Source organism: Medicago sativa, chromosome 5 (assembly GCF_051527215.1).
Source record: "Medicago sativa cultivar Bolivia chromosome 5, Bolivia_mono, whole genome shotgun sequence".
Lineage (NCBI taxonomy): Eukaryota > Viridiplantae > Streptophyta > Magnoliopsida > Fabales > Fabaceae > Medicago > Medicago sativa.
In genome coordinates, this window is record NC_140753.1 from 43,341,131 (window position 1) to 43,355,736 (window position 14,606).

Here is a 14,606-nt window from a genome sequence, read left to right on the forward strand (position 1 = left end):
TAAATGACAATAATTAAAATGCTAAATAGAAATAAAATGCAAAAATGCTAAAAATCAAGAAAATAAAAGAAAATAAAAGGAAGGGACAACCAAAGGGACAAAATTACCGAAGGGACAAAATTCCAAAGAGACTTTTCCAAAGGGACAGAAAAAGAGGGAGAAGAAAAGATTAGCTCGTCAACACAAGCTAAATGAGGGAGAAGAGAGAAAAGTTCTTTGACAACTCAAGAAAACTTTTTTTTTTTGTGTGTGTAATTGTGAGGGATGAGAGCTCTATTTATAGGTTCTATGGTTGATAAAAATGGAACATTGGTTTAATGGACTTTGATGGGAAATTTTGGTGATGGAACGCGTTTGGCTTTTTTTGGAAAGAAAGTTTTGACTATGCACTAATTGTGGCGTGGAGAAGAAATAAAAAATTTCGACCCTGGGCATGTTTAATTTTGGACCTATCCTAAAGAAAATAAAATAACCTAAAATAAAAACGAAACAAAAAAAATAAAAAAAATAAAGATAATGCAAAATATGGAAATAAAAATAAAATAAAAACTAATAAAAATAAAAATAAAAATAAGATAGATAAAAGACTAAAAATAAAATAAAAAGCGGGCCCGAAAATGAACCAAAAATGAGGTATTTTAAGATACCTCTCTGCCAAAATTTACTTTGAAAAATCAAAAACTTTTCAGGGTCAAAAGGCGTATGAATGTAGGATCTTGGGTCAAAAATTGGGGTATGACAAAATGGAAAAAAGAATGCATTGGGACAGTTACGGCTTCGGTCTTGGTGAATGGGTCTCCAACGGATGAGTTCCCTTTAGAAAGGGGATTGAGGCAGGGTGATCTTCTTTCGCCATTTTTATTTCTTTTGGCTACAGAGGGGTTTCATGTCTTAATGAAATCGTTGTCTGATAACAATTTATTCACTGGTTTCAAGGTGGGTAGGAATGATCCGGTTTCGGTTTCGCATCTTCAATTTGCGGACGACAACTTAATCTTGGGCGAAAATCGTAGGCCAATATCTGTGCTATGCGAGCAATTCTTATTCTCTTTCAAGACTTGTCTGGTTTAAAGGTGAACTTTTCGAAGAGTCTTCTAGTTGGGGTGAACGTTCCTGGTTCATGGTTAGCTGAAGCAGCTTTGGTTTTGAACTGTAACGTTGGATCTATTCCGTTTATGTACCCTAGGTTGCCTATTGGTGGTAATGCGCATCGTTTTGCTTTTTGCGATCCTCTTATTAAGTGCATAAATTCTAGATTGTCGGGGTGGAGTTCGAGATATTTGTTTTTTGATGGCCGTTTGGTTCTGTTGAAGTATGTCCTGTCATCGTTGTCTGTTTATGCCCTTTCTTTTTTCAAGGCTCCATCAGGTATCGTTTCCTCTATTGAATCTATTTTTAATAAAAAATGGGGGGGGGGGTGTAGACCACAGAAAAATATCTTGGATTGATTGACAATCTATTTGTCGGAGTCAAGCGGTTGGCGGTTTGGGGGTAAGGAGAATTAGGGACTTTAATATTGCTTTGTTAGGGAAGTGGTGCTGGAGGTTGTTGGAACAAAATATGTTTAACATTACCCTTTAGAGTTTTGATGATAACAAGGTATTAAAAAAATTGTCAATTAGATATGTTAATATTTGTTCAAGTGTACAGGACCATAGACAATTTTTTTTTGTATCTTATAAGGTTCTGAAGGGCGTTGACAAAGTACAATTGTACGAAGTGTACAACCACTACCTCCACTACTCTGTTTTTGTCTCTTCTACAGGACAAGAATAATAGCTATGCCTGCAACGATGTTCCTTCATACTTGGAATGGATTTGGAATTGATCCTTCATAGGACAATGACCATATAAGGCAAATGATCATTGTTGATTGATCAAAGCTTCAAACAACTCTTTTTTTAATGTGCTGGCAATTTCACAACATCTCTTTCACACCTCTTTATAAAGGAGTGAAGACTTAGAGAATCGCAAGGACTCAACGATAATTTACAAGTGCCAAAACTTTATCAAAATTGATCTGCATCAAAAGTTTACTTAGAATTTCTTAACAACTTTCATATCTTAGAAATTCTAGAGTCTTAAGAGTCTGTATCTGATTTGTATTGTGAACACCACTGATTGTATATCAAGTGTTCAACCTCAAACAATTTTCTTTGTAATTCTTTTTGAATAGAAGTCTCTTGCAGTTGTGGTTGAGCATATGAAGTCCCTTGATTGTGTTCATGAGCATAGGAAATCTCTTGCAGTTGTGCTTGGGTAGTTTGAAGTCTCTTGCTAGTTTTAGCAGTGAGCAGTTGTAATCAGATATTACATTTTATTGAACTCTCCTTGGAAGTGCAAGGGGGAAAGGACTACTTCCGGTTTGTGGGAGTAACCTGTATAATTGCTTTGTGTCTTTCTTCTCTCTGATGAGTCAATATTTAGTCTATTTTTATGCATTATTTAGTGTAGTTTTATTTAGATTTGATTTTATTTTATTTAAATATTATTTCCTTTTTGAATCTTTTTACTTCAATTGCATATTTTAGATTTCAGGAACGAATATATGATGGAAGGAGTCTTGGAGCAAAAGAAAGGAGTCTGGAGCTGATTCGGAACAAAAATACGAAAGATTCGGGAACAAAATATAAGTCCCCCAAGTCAGAAGCTTGGCACGGCCCGTGCCACCATCCTGGATGACTTTTGCTGCTTTTTCTTCGGGCCCAAGCTACTCTGTTTTTAGTTTTACCGAAAATCCCTTGTAATTGCTTAGATTTTAAGTCGATTGTAAGCTATAAATAGAGTAGCTCTCCATCACAAATATTCATCTTTATTCTTGGAATCAATAATGACAATTGTTTTCTTAATAAAGTTCATCTTTTATTTTATTTACTTTCTTGTTATTTACTTTATGGTTTCTCTATTCTTCCCCATGTCTATGATGAGCATGAGCGAGTAGACTTCTTTGTCTTGGGATTGTTGGATAAGTCTAATGACGTAATCCGAATAAAACCAAGCCTTAAACCTTAATCTCATGTAACCCTAATTTCTTATCTAGATTCACCGTTTTAACATGAATTAACCATTATCAAATTGTGGAAGCGAAAATGGAGGGTTTGATAATTGTTAATCCATTATTCCAAATATCAATTCATAAAACGAAAATGGAGTTTTGATATTCGAACAAGTGAATCTAGACAAGGATTGCGAAACATGAAAATAGTCTAGCAAACCTTGAGACATATAAAGTTTCGAGCTTCAAGGATTCCAAAGGCAATCACCCATAAAAATAGGTGTGGTTGTTGGAGGAACACACTCATTGAGACCGAAAGGAGATGTGATAGGCTAAAGAGAAACTTGTCTTTAGAAATTAGGACTAACGTAAGGTTATAAGTTTAAGGGTTCGTTTGTGAAGGATTCGTCGTTACAATGAACCAATAATCCCAAGGCTCTCTTTTTATTATTGTTATTTATTATCAACCAACTAAACCTCCTCTTTTATAAACTTTCTTCTCCTCTAATCATTCTTTTAAAGTTAGTTAAATTGAACAACTGCCTAGCGGAACGATACTCTCTTTTACTACTACTTCGATAGACCGTGCACTTGCGGTTTGGCCTATCACTCTCTATCTGTTTCATCCGCTGCAATTAGATCCTGAACATTACTTCAGAAGTAGAACTCTATCTGCTTTTGATCAGTAATTTCATCTTAGGAGAAAACGAAGAAAAAGCTAACACAATTCAACCCCCCTTCTTGTGTTTTTCTCACCTTCAATTGGTATTTAGAGCCTTGGTCTGGTGTCTCAACTCTTAACAGTGTAACAGAAAAAGATCTGAGAAAAACATGTCTGGTGAAGACTTTATTTCTGGATCTGGGAACAACAATGATGTTCCATATGATTATGGAAACAACAAGAAAGCTGACTCTGGTAAAGTTCCTAAGTTCAATGGAGATCCTGAAGAATTTTCTTGGTGGAAAACCAACTTCTACAGCTATGTCATGGGTTTAGATGAAGAACTATGGGACATTCTAGAAGATGGTGTTGGTGACTTAGTGTTTACGTTGGATTTTCGCAAACAACCGCTGGTTTACAAATGGTAACTTGCAAGATCAACCAGTAAATCTTAGGACATATTGTGTTTGTTCTTGTAAGTTACCATTTGTAAACCAGCGGTTGTTTGCGAAAATCCAACGTAAACAAATTGGCACGCCCAGTGGGACTGTTTGTGCTTTTTGTTTATAGTTTTTGTTAGAATTTCTTTTAATTCTGGTTTGTTTTGTTGTGTATGCAATTAAGAAACAAGAAATTGCTTCTTAATATGACACGCGCTAACAACCAAAAGAAAACAAATCCAACATCTTCAAATGAAGATGTGGATCAAGTGACGGTTGAAGATGATGTTCCATCCCCAGGGAATGTTAGAACATCACAGGCTGTTCCAACTAGTAATACAACCACTCAAACATCGTCTCAGGCCATGCCTTCGATGGCCACAGTAATTTCTCAAGCCATGCCTTCGATGGCTACCCAAACTTCCCATGATTATCTAAATAATACTTCTATTCAAGGAGTTTGGGATCATAGATCAATGCCATATGGTATGCCATCATCATTGATGCAAGGCTTACAAACTAGTGGTAATATGTTTTCAGAAAATTTAAATGTTTCATTACCACAACTTTTTGGTCCTGGGGTATCTACAACATATAGAAGTCCCCAACAAAATTTAACCAACGCTTCTATGGCTGCCATTAGGCAAACTATGGAAGAAACTAATCATGATATGGTTAATATGATGACCCAACAAATTGGTACTGTCATAAATCCTTTAATTCGAAACACCAACACTAGTTATCAAAGGTTGTCTGATCAAATAGAAAGAATTGCCAATTTCTTTGGCGCTCCACCAATCCAAAATACCCAATTGCCTCAAAATCGAAATTTGAGGGCAATTGAAATAATTGCTGATGAACCAGTGGTTCGAAATCATGAAAATATTGTCCAACCACAAGTAGTACAACCACAAGTTCAGGCAGAACCTGAAAGACAACCCATTTTGGTTAATAGAAACCAAGATGCCGATCAAGTGGTTTTACAAGCCCGTCAAAACAATTTCGATGGTCAGAATAATATAGCGGGTATTGTCGAGGCTTTGTTAGCCCAAAATGGTTTTAATATGGGTTTACATAGACCAAATTTTGTGTCTCCTTTGTCTGAGTATGTTTTAGACGCTGAATTGCCTAGAAATTGGAAAATTCCAAAGTTTACCAAATTTGCTGGAGAAACTAATGAATCTACTGTCGAACACATTGCTAGGTTTCTCATGGAAGCAGGAAATATTGCAGAAAATGAAAATTTGAGAATGAAATATTTCCCAAGTTCTTTGACAAAAAAATGCTTTTACTTGGTTTACAACTTTACCTCCTCATTCAATTTATAGCTGGAACCAATTAGAAAAAGCCTTTCATGAACAATTTTACATGGGTCAATCTAATATTAGTTTGAAAGAATTGGCCAGTGTTCGACGTAAAAGTCATGAGTCAATCGATGATTATCTCAATAGGTTTCGTCTCCTTAAGGCTAGATGTTTTACTTCTGTTCCAGAACATGAATTGGTCGAAATGGCTGCTGGTGGCCTCGATTATTCTGTTCGAAAGAAATTAGATACCCAGTACTTAAGAGACATGGCCCAATTGGCAGACAGAGTTCGACAAGTTGAAAGACTTAAAGCTGAAAAAGCTAGAACTCATAACAAATTTCCTAAAAAGGAAAAAATTGCCTATATAGAAACAGGAGATATTGAACCTGAATTCGATTGGGGTTTAGATATCGTTGAAGACAATGATATAAACCTAGCAGAATTAAAAGATGGACCTCCATATGCTTGTAAAATGTTGAGGCCATCCAATGGAAAAAATCCTGAAGATCCCAAGAGTGACAAATATCCTTCTAAAACTTATACTTTTGATATTACTAAAAGTGAAGAAATTTTTGATCTTTTAGTTAATGATGGCGTAATATTAGTGCCACCTAATATGAAGTTGCCTCCTTTGGAACAAAGGAAGAAAAGAGGATTTTGTAAATTCCATGGTTTTTTAGGTCATAACCTATCTCGATGTACTCGTTTCAGGGATTCTGTACAAAAAGCTCTTGATGAAGGGAGGCTGAAATTTGGAGAGAAACCAAAACAGCAAGTGGATGGAGATCCTATGAAAAAGGCAGAGTCCATGTTTGCTGATGTTTCTGCCAATGTGGCAGAATCCATGTTTGCTGGTATTTCTATCAATATGGTGGAAATTTCAGAGAATATTGATGCAGAAATGGTTACTGAGGACCATCAAATTGAAGAGCCAGTGGTTACTGAAGATCAATTGGCCAAGGAAATGGAGAAAGCATATCCAAAGGCTGAAGAAGATTTGGTTGATTTCTTAAACCGATGCAAAATATCTAACACCAATGCTATGCTTTGTCCTCGATGCAGTGCAGTGTTCGATAAAGAAGCTGCGAAATCTGTTGAAGGATATCAACCTCAAACAAAACGTAAAGGAGGGTGGTTCGAGAACCGTTCTAAATTTGGCTTTAACAAAAGAGGTGTTCCTTACAAGATGAAAACTTCAGAGAAGTATCAAGTGAAGAACCATAAGAAGACTTTCGTTCCTTCATCGAAGTCTCCTATTGATACTTGGGTTTTCTCTGGGGGCAAGAAAACTGGTCATTCTGCGCCTCCAGCACCACCAACAAAATGGGTAAAAAGAGCTGTCAAAGTTCCAGACCAACCAAAGAGTTCTAATCCTAACAAGTATGCTTACAAAAATAACTATAAAGGTAAGAATCCTATGACTAGAACTCAATGGCGCCGTTTTCAACGCCAGAAAAAGGAAGGAGTTTTGAAAGATGTCACTAATGGTGACAAAAGTAAGGGAAAACAACCAATAGTTTTCGAAATGGTTAAAAAACCAGCTACTGAAAGAATTTTCCCTCCATTATCTTCTGCTTTAAACATCCCCAAAGGGGATGATGATATTCTAACTTCTACTTTTTCAGATTCTGAACCAAGTCTTGACATTATATGTGTGGTTTCTGTACTACCAATTGAATATGCATATGATGTATATTCGAAGGCCAATCATGATGATGAATGTGATTTCACTGAGGAAATGGCTCGTCATAGGCCTCTGTGTTATTATGTTATGAACAATGGCTACATCGAAGATCAACATGCAGTGTTCGAGAAACCTGATGATAGCATGAAGCTTCATTTAAAGCCTTTGTTTATTCAAGCTAAATTAAATGGTGTTGGAATTAACAAAGTGTTAGTAGATGGTGGTGCTACTGTTAATCTCCTACCACAATCTTTTCTAGGGAAACTTGGTATTTATGAATGTGATTTGAAACCACATAATGTAGTGCTCACTAATTATGAGGGATCTACTGGACAATCTCTTGGTGCTATCGAACTAGAATTGGTAGTAGGAAGCATAACCAGAGCAACTGTGTTTTTGGTAGTTCCTTCTAAAGCCAATTTCAATGCATTATTAGGAAGGGAATGGATCCATGCTGTAGGTGCAGTTCCTTCTACAATGCATCAAAGGATTGTGATTTGGAGGAAAGATGGTTTGGTAGAGAATATTGAGGCTGATCAGAGTTATTATTTCAAAGCTGAAGTTGATAATCAAGATATCAACAAAAAGAACTTTGACAAACAGCTTCAATTTATTGCACCATTCATGGAAAATGATGCATCAAGTTCTATGACTAAAGAAGAGAAATTCTTTGTAGAACTTGCACCAGAATGGGGTTTTCGTTGGAAAACTGCATTCGATGATGACTTCGTAGTGGTGAACAATGAAGATTGCCATGAGAAGATGCCTGTAAAGGAAACAGATTTGCTGAAGACAAGAAGTACTTCGTACAAGAGGGTTACTGATGACCAAGGATATTCAGCAAATAGAATCTCACCAACTGGGTGGGATATCAATAATTGATCAATGGTTGAGCCCAGCATATGGGAAAAGATTACGGCTTATGTAGCCGAGAAAAACTTCGATTTGGCTGAAACAGCCAAAGAAGAAGAGGTCTTCGATGCTTCAGTAGAAAATAATTCTGATGACCTCAATGATGATCAAAAATTAGACTGTATTTACGATGATGAACCTTTGGGTTTTGAAGAAGATCCAATGGGATCTACAATAAAAATGAAGGCCCAAGATCCTCTTGAAGAAGTGGATATAGGAGATGGTTCTGTAAAAAGACCAACATACATAAGTTCAAAGATTCCTAAGAGCTTCAAAGATCGAATTGTGGCGCTTTTGAAAAATTACAAGGATTGTTTTGCTTGGGATTATCATGAAATGCCTGGTTTGAGTAGAAAGGTTGTAGAGTTGCAATTGCCAATCAGGACAGACAAGAAACCAGTGAAGCAAATTCCAAGAAGGTTTGCACCAGAGATTCTACCAAAAATAAAAGAAGAGATCGAAAGACTCCTCAAATGTGGCTTCATCAGAACTGCAAGGTATGTTGAATGGTTAGCTAATGTAGTTCCTGTTAAAAAGAAAAATGGTAGTATAAGAGTTTGTATTGATTTTAGAGATTTAAATCTCGCCACTCCTAAAGATGAATATCCTATGCCAGTAGCAGAAATGTTGGTAGATTCTGCAGCAGGTTTCGAATATTTGAGTATGCTTGATGGTTATTCAGGTTATAATCAAATATTTATTGCTGAAGAAGATGTTTCTAAAACAGCATTTCGATGCCCAGGGGCATTAGGATGTTATGAGTGGATAGTAATGCCATTTGGTCTTAAAAATGCTGGTGCTACATATCAAAGAGCAATGAATTCAATGTTTCATGATTTTATTGAAGATTTTATGCAAATTTACATTGATGATATTGTTGTGAAATCATCTTCTGAAGACAAACACTTAGAACATTTACGTTTATCATTCGAAAGGATGAGACAATATGGATTAAAAATGAATCCATTAAAATGTGCGTTTGGTGTTTGTGCAGGTGATTTTTTAGGATTTGTTGTCCATAAAAAGGGCATCGAAATCAATCAAAATAAGACTAAAGCTATAATGGAGACTAAAGCACCCTCTACCAAAAAAGAGTTGCAGTCTTTATTAGGCAAAATAAATTTCCTCAGAAGATTTATATCTAATCTAAGTGGCAGAGCACAAGCATTCTCGTCATTACTTCGATTAAAGAAAGAGGAAATTTTTAGATGGGAGCCTGAGCACCAAAAGGCATTTGAAGACATAAAGTCATATTTATCTAATCCTCCTATTCTTTCACCTTTGTTGAAAAACAAAAAGATGAAGTTATATATAGCATCATCTGAAAGTACTATAGGGAGTATGTTAGCACAAGAGGATGAAAATGGTGTAGAAAGAGCCATTTATTATCTTAGTAGAGTTTTAAGTGATGTTGAAACAAGATATCATCCTAGTGAAAAATTATGTCTTTGTTTGTATTTCTCATGTATGAAACTTAAGCATTATATAAAGCCTTTTGATGTTTATGTTTATTCCCATTTCGATATTATTAAGCACATGTTATCTAAACCTATTCTGCATAGTAGAGTTGGTAAATGGGCTTTGGCACTCACAGAATATTCTTTAACTTATCAATCTTTAAAAACTGTGAAAGGCCAAATAGTGGCTGATTTTATTGCTGATCATTCCATTGAAGAACCTGTGACTGGGGGCATCGAAGCATTTCCATGGACATTATATTTCGACAGGTCTAGTCATAAAAATGGTTCTGGAATAGGTATAGTTATTGTTTCACCAACAAATGAAGTAACCAAATATAAATTTCGAATTAGCCAATATTGTTCGAATAATGAGGCAGAATATGAAGCCTTAATAAATGGTTTAGAGATTTTGCTCGAACTGGGTGCAAAATGTTTAATTATTAGAGGTGATTCTGAATTAGTAATAAAGCAAATAACAAAAGAATATAAATGCCTCAAAGAAACTTTGATAATGTATTACACTATAGTTAATGCATTACTTAAACATTTTGTTCAAATTGAAGTTCAACATGTTCCTAGAGCAGAAAATCAAGAAGCTAATGATTTAGCTCAATTAGCTTCTGGATACAAACTTTCGAAGGAACAAGAGCAAGAGGTTATTGAAATTAAAACAAAGCGTAATTCGATAGACATTGTGCCTAACAAATTGTTAAGACCAAAACTTGGGGGCATGGAAGCATCTCAAGGATACCTTCAGAGTACAAAATTTTCTGAAATTTTGGTCATTAACAATTTGGATGATAATGATTGGCGAAAACCCATAGTCAATTTTTTGGAAAATCCAGATGGCACAACTTGTAGAAAAGTCAAATATAGAGCCTTGAGTTATGTGATAATAGGCAATGAATTATTTAAAAAGACTCCAGAAGGAGTTTTACTTAAATGCCTTAGTGAAGCAGAAGCATATTTGGCTGTATCGAATACTCATAGTGGTGCTTGTGGTACACATCAAGCAGGCCATAAAATAAAATGGCTTTTGTTTCGACAAGGTGTTTATTGGCCAACCATGTTAAAAGATTGCATAAATTTTGCTAAAGGTTGTAAAGAATGTCAAGAACATGCTGGAATTCAAAAAGTACCAGCTAGTGAATTACATTCAATAGTGAAACCTTGGCCATTCAGAGGATGGGCTTTAGATGTAATTGGGGAAATCAAACCTAAGTCATCCAAAGGCTACAAATATATTTTGGTTGGAATAGATTATTTCACTAAATGGATAGAAGCTGTTCCACTAAAAGATGTTACTCAAGATGAAGTTATAAACTTCATTCAAAAATTTATTATTTATAGATTTGGCATACCAGAAACTATTACTACAGATCAAGGATCTGTATTTACTGGTCGAAAGATGGTAAAATTTGCTGAAGAAATAGGATATAAATTGTTGACTTCAACACCATATTATGCTCAGGCAAATGGTCAAGTAGAAGCAGCAAATAAAAACTTGATTACTATAATCAAAAGAAAAGCTAGCCAAAAGAAAAAACCCAAAGAATGGCATGAGTTTCTTTATGAAGCTTTATGGGCAGTTCGAACTTCTCCTAAAGAATCTATAAATACTACTCCTTTTCGATTAACATTTGGCCATGATGCTGTATTGCCAACAGAAATCTTACTTCAATCTACTCGAATTCAAAGACAAATCGAAATTCCAACAAATCAATATTTGGATATGATGTTGGATGAATTAGTAGACATTGATGAAGAAAGATTAATGGCTTTAGAAGTGCTTACAAAGCAAAAAGAAAGAATAGCAAAAGTCTATAACAAAAGAGTTAAATCGAAATTATTCTTGCAAGGGGACTTAGTTTGGAAAGTTATCTTGCCTATGGATAAAAAGGATCGATGTTTAGGAAAATGGTCTCCTAGTTGGGAAGGACCATGGAAAATTCTAAGAGTTTTTTCGAATAATGCGTATGAGATCGAAGAACTACAAGAAGATCAGAGAATTCTACGCATAAACGGTAAATATTTGAAAAAATATAAACCGATGTTACAAGAAATTAAAATTACACAAGAGTAATTTGATTCGAAATAAAAACTTGGCATTAATTTAAAAATGCCAACTGATGGGCAGGTTACATCGAAATGCTTAAAATGGAAAAACCATTACAAAAGAAAACATAAAGTACTTAAAGACTAAAAAGCATTTAAAGATGGTTTTCACCATTCAGTTACAATCCCAAAACGATCGACAAACCAGCGAATTTCCGTATCGAGACGACACCTGAAGCAAGCATTGACCAAGTAGTATTCATGATCTGGCCCAGGTAGAAGTGCATACCAGCCTCCAATTCTCCCATCTCCTGCACAGTTGTGGTAGTTGTTGCAAAAACGACGCCTAGTAAGCCAAATAGGCATGGGCCTATTCCACCAAGGACAGCGAAATCGATAAGTTGAAGTCCCTCCCAAAATGTCGCTTCGAAATTCTGCCAATCGATGTGTCCATGCAAGATTTTCGAAGTCTTCGAGGATGTTTTCTGGCATAGGCATGGAGAGCGCATTGATGAGAAGACGGTAGTACCTTGCACTCAGAGAGCCAGTGGCGTTGATAGCAACAGTGAGGAGGCGATTCATTTCTTCAATGTTTGGATTAGCATCCAACATGTGTTGAGTGCTTCGAAGAATACAGAACATGGCGTTGCCATGATTCCAGAGTCTAAGTTTAAAAGCAAACTTAGAATGAGCCACCATAGCATTGTTGTACCATTCATTGGGGTCGTAGAGGAAGTAGAGGACATCATTTCCAAAAGCCCTAGAAACTTCAAAATCCTCACTGACACGCCAATGCCTGCTACTGGTATGGCGAAAGGCGAAAAGATCTTTCCTGCTTTGATCAGCAATCTTTGCAGCAATCTTGACTAAAAGATCATCACTCAGATCATCAATGGTGGTCATGATGATTTAAGAAAGAAAAAGCTTTGAGTAAGAAGGGTTTTTCAGACGAAGACGAAACAAAGAATAGGGTGATTTTTATAAAAGGAAAATCATATTTATAGTGGGGGGAAGCTGAAAGAAGTGGTTCAATCAGACGGTTCTTCTTGCTTTGAAGATGATGACACGTGGGAACAGTTATTCCGATGGCCAATGGTTACTTAACTTTGTAACCTGAGGGAAGTTTTAAAGGTTTTCTTTTAAAAGGATTAATCTGTGTTAAAAGGTCATTTATTTGTTTTATTTCTTTTCAACTTCCTAGACAAGTTTAACTTGTTGGGTTAAACAAAAAAGTTACTTTTTTGTTTCCTCATCATTAAAATGTCTTGGAAATTGTTCCAATCTTATTTGGATTTAAATAAAATTTGAATTCGATATAAGAGAATAAAAAAGGAATTTCGATGATTGAAAAGAAATTGTCATTCGAAACAGAAAATGGTTCACAGATTGTTATAAAGACATTACAGACCAAGATATTCGATAAGGCTGAAATAAAATAAAAGTCTTAGAGAATAAAATAGAAACAGAACTAAATCTCAAATGATGAGATGAGTTTTCGATTTGGCTCTTGTATTCAGCCAGTTGAGTATCGAGAGCATGGTTGTCACTTGCAAGTTGAGCAATGGTAGACTCTAGTTCCTTGGAGAGCTTGAATTTGTTAACAGCTTCATTGGCTTCTTGATTTCTGGCTTCATCCTTAGCCAAAATTCCAGCTTTCTGAGCTTCCAACTCTTTAATCTTGGCATCGATGTCAACCACTTGCTGCTTTGCATTGTTTCTTTCTTGCTGAAGAGTTTTAAATTTCTCTTGGAAGGATGACAGTTCGATCACAGTTTGATCATGATATGCTTTCTTCTCTTCCATTTGAGCTTGATCAGTTTTCCTCTTCTGGAAGTTTTGATTAGCACTCTCCAACATTGGTTCAAGATAGTTAAACAGGTTTCGAAATTTCCAACCAGTTGGGAGAGCACCAAGCTTTTCAAATAAACTCCTGATTTCAGCAAGAGCTCCAGCATCCTTTTCAATCAACTCTAGCAAGTTGGCTTCGATGATCCTCTTTTGAAATTCTGCTAGCAGGTTGTTCTTTGAAGTCTCAGAGGGATTTCCCTTGGATGAATCAGAAGTTTGGCTAGTGCTAGTTGAGAAAAGAGTATTACTCTTAGCTATCAAGGCAAAAGCGTTGAAAGGATCATCTTTGGCCAATCGATCGATTTCTTCCAGATCGATCATAGGAGTATCTTGTTGAGCAATCATCTCTGCATCACCAGGAGCATCTTGTCGAGTAGTTATTTCTGTATCTTCAGTAGCAAAGTTTGATACATTATTTCCAAGGGTGGGTGCAGAATGAGATTGGTCATTGTTGAGTGATTCATCATTTACCAAGTCATCAGTGGGTGTTTCTGTTTGTTGTTGTTGAGGAAGATTCACTTTAAGACCTTCTGGACTGCTAGCATCATAATGCTCATCTTCTTTGTCTGCAGCAATTGGTGAAGTGGTCTTCGAAGAAGGAAGAACTTGCCCATGTTGTGATGGATTAGCTTGTTCTTGTTCGATACCCTAAAAAGAATAAGATAAATGCTTAAAACAAGACACTTAGAAATATTTCGTATAAAATATGGTTTTGATAAAATACCTTCGAACCATTATCACCAACATGTGAATGAGCACTAGAGTGAGAATCCTTTCGAAGACGTTTGAATGGTTTAGATGGTGAGATGGTGGGAGAACCTTCAGAAGCTTCCACTTCGACTTCCTTTTCTTGGACAAGTGATATTTGTTCTTGTTTTCTTTTCCTTCTTCCTTCAGTATTGACTTTGGGAAGTGTTACTTTGGAAGCTTCGATCTGTTCTTTAGTTATCTCCACCTCGCCATCATCATCAGAGAGATCAACAGTTGCTTGTTCTTTCTTGCTCTTTGATCTAGAAGGTCCTTTTGATGAAGTTGTTTTCACTTTGGGTTCCTTTGATTTAGGAGGTTTCTTCGATGCAGCCTCAGATTTCTTCGATTCAACTTCTTTAGTTTGGGAAACTTTCTTTTTCTTCTTGTCAGACTTGCTTTTTGAAGTGTTCTGGGTGCTGGCATCATCGAGCTTTGTTTCTCCTGGAGTTAAAGGCAAAACTGAAATATGTGATTATACAGATAAGTACTATTTT

The 14,606-nt window shown here is 36.0% G+C and overlaps 1 pseudogene; it reads left to right on the forward strand.

Annotated features, from left to right (window-relative positions):
- Positions 1 to 702: 702 nt before the first annotated feature.
- Positions 703 to 14,606, forward strand: part of LOC146922282 (uncharacterized) — a 153,347-nt pseudogene continuing 139,443 nt past the window's right edge.